The sequence below is a fragment of the Aptenodytes forsteri genome, unplaced genomic scaffold (genome assembly GCF_000699145.1).
Source record: "Aptenodytes forsteri isolate BGI_AS27 unplaced genomic scaffold, ASM69914v1 Scaffold193, whole genome shotgun sequence".
Taxonomy (NCBI): domain Eukaryota; kingdom Metazoa; phylum Chordata; class Aves; order Sphenisciformes; family Spheniscidae; genus Aptenodytes; species Aptenodytes forsteri.
In genome coordinates, this window is record NW_008795405.1 from 16,713,482 (window position 1) to 16,720,406 (window position 6,925).

Below are 6,925 nucleotides of genomic sequence, written 5' to 3' on the forward strand. Positions count from 1 at the left end.
GTGGGGGGGGGGGGGGGGCTGTGAATGTGTATGCTCATGACAGCTTTTCATAGCAGACAAGCATCCTAACAGGGAATGCACGGGCTTCTAACAGCCTGAACTGTAGTGGAAAGCATTTGCTAGCCCTGAAACATGCTGAATGCTGACTGCTGTGTTCATCTGCTTCTATTTAATAGCCTGTGACAAGCGAGTCTAGAGACATAGCCTGACTGTGGTGCTCTTTAAAATCCAAGAACCGCTTTGCTCATGACAGCTTTTCATAGCAGACAAGCATCCTAACAGGGAATGCACGGGCTTCTTTCTTGTAACAGCCTGAACTGTAGTGGAAAGCATTTGCTAGCCCTGAAACATGCTGATTGCAACCTGCTGTGTTCATCTGCTTCTATTTAATAGCCTGTGACAAGCGAGTCTAGAGACATAGCCTGACTGTGGTGCTCTTTAAAATCCAAGAACCACTTAAGCAGAGCGGACTTGCACCAGTGTGTTTTTAGCCTTCGTGGGCTTGAAAGAAAACATTGCATCTCAGCCTTTAATGTCAGGTTGTATCAGTTTTCTGCTTTTTGAGGCATAGTCACAATTTTTGTCTAAGGTGCAGTTGAATTCATGCCTTTGTATTTCAGCTTGTCTTTGCCGTTGTCTTTTTTGGCTGTGCCTTCACACACAGTGCCTGCAAGAAGTATTTATGAATATACAATGCATGCTAAGTGGTCTTCATGGGTTTTCCAGGCACCTGCTAGAATACTGCCTGCTGCTGACCGTTGCAACCGTCAGCAGCAACTTGTCTTCCTTTTCTTGCCTTCCATTGTCCAGGTACTGTACTCCCTTTATGGTACATAGCTGTCAACAGGTGCAAGCTCAAATATGGAGGCATATGCTAGCATTTAATTTCTAGCACGGAAGGAGGACGTTCTGCACAAGAGATAAATATCTATAGATATACCCGCATCTATATCTCTAGATATAATTATATGGCACTTGCAGTTTTATGCAGGCTGCATAAGCAAACCCATCACTTACGCTTTAGGGCGAAGGTTCGCTCAACTTGTGTCATTTTAATAATTGTGAATGTAGTCAGCTGAGCTTTTGTGTTTGTGCATCACAGAATTTTACTGAAAACAGGATTCCCAAGTGGAAATGTCCAAAGGACTCTCCTCCCATTGCTAATGCACGTCTTGTAAACTTAAATGAAACCGTTTGGCCATCTCAAAACAGTTTATATCCTGTTTCAATCTGGGACTTGGAGGAGATTTCTAGTATAAGCAGGGCCCAGCATATTCTGCAGATTTGTGACTACAGTTTCCAACTCCTGTGACAGAATTGCGCTTCTAAATTCAGGCTCTTTAAAAGAGGACGAAAAAAGAGTTTCCAGCCTTTGTGATTGAAAGAGGACTTTGAAACATGCGAAAAGTGTAAACTAATAGGGAAGTCTTCCTGAGTCTGCACACAGCCTAAACTAGTAGCTTTAAGAGATCTGAATATCTCCTCTTAGTGGGATATTGACTCAGAAACTTCATAGAGAAGTTTAAATACGAACACTGCTAACTATATTAATGCCGATCACTGTAGCAGAAACATCAGTCACTGTTGTATTTCACAGATCTCTATGCTGCTTTCCACATCTCCCAAGTGCCAAAAGCACCAGCTGCCAGAATCTTCAGCTTCACTTGGGCAGCTTTTATAATGCAGTAATGTGCTATCGATATAAAAATATTTTTGCATATGTGCTTTTTATCACAGTTAATAAAACGGAGGCCTACTGCACTTATTTTTTAAAACTACATGAAGCTGCCAGAGAATTTCCAGTTTGCCAACCCTGCGTACTGTGAAATCCAGGATCTCGCTACACAAATGTAGACACCGCCTGCTGTGGAATACCTGAAGCCTTGACTGTAACACCCCTTTCTCCGCAGAACTCGCGGGCCATCTCTGTAGAGTTCCTACTGTGTACATAGAAATCGGTTTCCTCTGCTTTCCAGCAAGGAGTATGTAGCATTTTGTGAAAACAAGGCCACTGTATATTCTCTAAATTGAAAGGAAAAGATACCTGGTGCTTTACTCCCCACTTTAAATTATTTAACTTTTTCTCTCATCATTGAAATGCCCTTTATCCTTTTTTCTGTATGTTCCTGACCCAGATATCCAAAGTTTTCTAGGGACTGTCTGTTTAAAGTGATTCATGGGGCAACAGTCTGCCCCCACATATACTCTTGAATCCCGGCTAACTCCTGTGGTGTGCCATTATTGCAAGGGGGTCCCAGAGTATTTGCATTGCTTTGAACAGAGTTTCTTCAACGGAACCTTTTTTTCCTCTGCTTAGTAATTCTTAGCAGCACACAACTGAAGTCTCTTGCTGGTATTCTTTCTTAACGATGTCGCTCCAAGTTACGTACAAGCCTCTTCCCTTTCCAGCTTTCTCTAGGGAGATTCCAGTGCGTGACAATCTGGATGTTGCCCTTTTTGTATGCTCTTCAGCACAGGGTGAGTGCATCTGTTACCTAGAAAGTCTTGAATTCTAAACAGGATGAAACTATTTGGGTGTTTAAAGACCAACCTGCGATTATGATGCATGACCATGTCTGCATTACTTCTCTGATCTAATTAAAGGGGTCTTGTTTCAGTTACTGTCTACATGGTACACCTTCAACTGCTGACTTACAATATGCAATGTTGATTTCAGCCTTGTACTGTAAATGTTGTTCTTCACAAAGAGAATGTGCAATAGGAGAAAGGGATGATGGGTGGCATAATTTTGACAGGAAAAAAAATGTTGTGGGTAACATGCTAGCTTTCTTATAAATATGAAATATGGTTTATTTCCTTTTCCCATGGGTTTTCCTGCTTGGAAAAGGAAAATTGAAGATATGTGCCTGTTTTTGTCCCTGGTGAATTTCTCAAATGCAAAGGTAATAGAGATTTGTGTTAGTTGCAATTTAAGCGTTGAACCCATGAATGTTAGGTTGTGATTGTATCGCTCGTGTTTCTCGGCTTGCCGCGATTATGGCTTGTTGAGGTGGAGTTTCAAAGCTACCACCTATTTGTATCTGTATTCCATCACGTGGGATAGGCATTTCACCACCAATGCAGGGTTCCTGTTGTTGTTTTGTTTCCTTTTTAAAACACTGGTGCTGTTTGGTCCAAGACAGAGAAGCGTGTACGGAGTGACAAGAAAAGTTACCTGCACCGCAGAAGAGTGACAAATGTGACTGCAGTATTGATGCCTTGATATGATTTAACTATGCAAATAAACAAATAGGTGAGGGGGGAAAAATTCCTGGGTTGCATACCTAATCTCTTAGTTTTTGCTCTGTAAATTACTCTTACGTGTGTAGGTACATACATATACACACAGACATGCATGCACATACATATGCAAAGTCTTTTCTTTATGTAGAAGTGATGAAACAAAACCCTTTCCTCCAAGTTATACTTGATGTATTGGTGCAAATACAACTTGCTGCTGCTAAGGGAGGATCTTGGCTAAGGGCAAACTTTGGATTCACATCTTCCCAGTTTGAAGACCTGTATATAGCAAACAAACAGTTTGTTTAGCCTTTCTGAAGACCTTGGAATGTCATCTAGGACACATGTCCTTCCTCATACTCCACTGATTTGGAGATTCCTGTACTTTAAACAAACATAGTGAAGGGCAACTTGTTAATTGCAAGTTCTTTCCTTTAATTTGGGAACAAAAGATAATAAAAAGCAGCTGGACCTCTTCCTGGAATTCCTACCCTGTTCAGTCAATACCTCTGTATTCTGGTGGACCTAGAAATCATAGCTACTGCAATAAAAACGATCAGTTTGGGAATTCAGTCTGTCTGAGGGTAGTTTTTAGTGCTATGTACAGCGTAGGAAGCGCTTTGCATCTGCGAACATGTTCTTCTTGTAGACAAACAGCACTTGCTTTTCTGGAAAAAGGAAATCAAGGATGAGATGTGAAGCGACTTGCCCAGAGTCACGAAAGGAATCTCCTGGAGCCAGGACTGAACGAGAGGTTCCGGTTCCCTAGTGTTATCTTCAAATCACTAGGTTTTACTCTTTTAATACATTTGTCCCTTTAAAGGAACCGAAAAACAAGTTGACATATCTTAAAGACCCACATCAGGACAGTAAGGGCTAGAATTAAACATACAAGCTGTCGTGATTTGGGGTTGTTATGTGTATGGTAGCCCAGACGTTGCTCACTACTTGGCGGTGCTTTGCACGGCCTGCAGAGTGGAAGGCCAGCACAATGTGTCGGTGTGAGTAACAGCAGCAAATGTGTGTCCTGCTCTATTTGTCTCATTTGATGCTCCTCTTAACTGAGGAGGGAGAATGCCATTTTAAAGTGAAGTGGGTTCATCTTTGTTCTACCAGCCTGTAGCGTGACTGACCATTTCTTTCTTGTGGGGCTTTCTCTTTTTCTTTAAACCAAAATATGGAGGGCTTAATTGTTCTTTCCTGCCTCTTAATCCAGGCCTTTGCTGACAAGCACCAGATAGGAAGGTTGTGGAAAACTTTGGACTGCTGATTCAGGGACATCCTCTTAAGATTTAGAAGAGTAGAGATATACAACATGTAAGGGATCTGACTATTCCTATTTGTCTTCTAATTTATGGTCAAGACTGCACCTTCTGTCTTCCATTTCATGATCTTAGTGTAGATACTAGGCTGTGTTTGTTTAGGTTTCTTTCCCTCCAAGTTAGGATTAGTTCCTTAGGGTTCAAATAAGTTCTAAATTTCACAGAGAAGCACCTGAACCAAAATCCTGGATCCAAACATCCCAGACTTGATGTGGAATTCAAATCTGGATCCCAACTCTGTGGCTTACTAACCTACCCATTTAGGGAAGGGTTTGTTGTCTCTACGTGGTGTTTGTGTTTTTGGTCCTTTGGAACTAAGCTTTTAATTTGGTTGCCAGTTCTGCAAGGACTTTTTAACTTCTTAGCAATGCCGGTGTTCACACGCTCCATTGCTGGCAGTGCGATGCGTAGTGATAAAATTTGACTCTGTCTAAGGGTTACTGAGATAAACCAGCATTATCATTCGTAAAGGTCATTTTCTTGTTTAGTGTTCTGAGCTTTGGATTTGAATATAGCTCACATCTGAAAGGACACATCTTCCAACTATGACCTGCGTCACTGGCAGAGAGTTGCGTAATCTGTACTTGTGGAATGGGAAGGTACAAGCTTCCATCGTTGCTGATGCATCATGTGATCCACCTATTTTGTTTTTCTTATAGCTGTTGTTTGGTTTATATATTTTTTTCAGTTTTATAGAAAAAAAACAAACAGGGGAAGTTCAGGATTTTTTCTACAAGGTATAAACTCCAATGATTTAGTGGTGACTAGAGAGCTGTGAAAAATACCCCATTAGGAGATGATGGGCTAAGCGTAGGTCCATTTCTCTTAGACAAGTAGGATAACCTTTAAGATGCATGGAACAATGTAATAATCGGGAAAACTAAAGCTGACATTTGTTTCCAAGAAATTCTGTAAGAAATATCTATGGAAAAGACATCAGTGATCGAGAATAATGTACAAATTAATGTGTTTGAAACTTGTGTATCCATTTCTTTAATCTCATACTCTTCAGTGAACGGTACACTTGTGTTCAGTTTTATGATCAAAAACAAAGACCAAAGAAGGCCAACCTCATTTGATTGTGTATATTCTGCCTGTCTTAATTATCGATAGCTGTAAGGATACAGTGCAAGTGATCTGGTAACCAGTGGTTCTCGTCCTTTTCTTTTAGGGGGAAAAACAACTTCAAAAATGTATAATTTATTGCTCAGCAATAACCATGTTGTTAAAATAATAATAATAAAAAAGGAATTAGCAACATGTCTTAATTTCCCAATAGCATTATTATATGTTGTATTTCAGTTTATTGTATATTGTGTTTTTGTATTTATTTGTGTTTGGAGGTCTTGCTATGTCTTTTTGTGTTTAAATGCTAATAAACAAGGACAGTGTGTAAGAGTGTAGAATGCCAAACTCTGAAATGCTAAACTGTATTATTAAAGGAAAAATAAATCTAAGTAGGAAATAATATTTTTTAAAAAAAACTGGTGTGTTGAATTTGAATGACTGCAGCTGACTTGCAAATGGCCAAGGTGCATCTGTTTTCCTCTCTGAACCCACTGTACACTGGCTGTTCAGTGCTTTACGCTTACGCACCTGATAGACCTTTATTGTGGCATTTCCCTTCCTCTTCACAGGAAACTTGCCATAACTTTTATCAGAGTCCTATTTTCCATGTGATAACTCTGCTAGAATAAACTAGGCGATGGTGTTCATCCTAACGTCAGTGTCAAGTGTCTTCGTGCAAATCAAGTAGAAATAATTGAAATGGCTTTTTGCGCATTTGTGGTGCACTGCTTTCCCAAAGAGGTGGGGGAAAGGAGAGAGAGAGTGTGGCTTGAATGTCTGAAAATGTAGATTTATTTTTTTCTTCTCCAGTGTCACTAGTGACTTTTCTCAACTCAGAAATGCTTTTCAGGTGTGTGTTTGAAATCATGGAACACAGTGCCGTCTGTAAAAGCAGAATGCTATTTTGAAATGGGTGAAGCAATAATATTTCCACCACATTTGAGATTCAGCCTAGTGATGAAAACCCTGGTCTCCAGTGATGGCGTATGAAGCACGTCACTTCTACCGAGCACTACGCTGATCTGTCTGTCCTTCTGTTTCTTCCTCCCTCCCTTCCCTCCCACCCCTTTCTTACTGAAATTTCCATTTCCCCTCTTTCCCGCATTGCTAAACCCAGTATTACCCCTGCAGTGACGTGAATGTCCTCCTTGTGCTCAGAGGCAAGACTGCGGTGTCTTGGCAAAAGCCACTGCCAGCACCCGAATGTGAGGACGACCTGGCCAGCTGATACTGGTGTTTGCAGCAAGTAGCTTAAAAGTGCTGGGTGGCCGAGTGCCTTTTATTGATAAAATGGG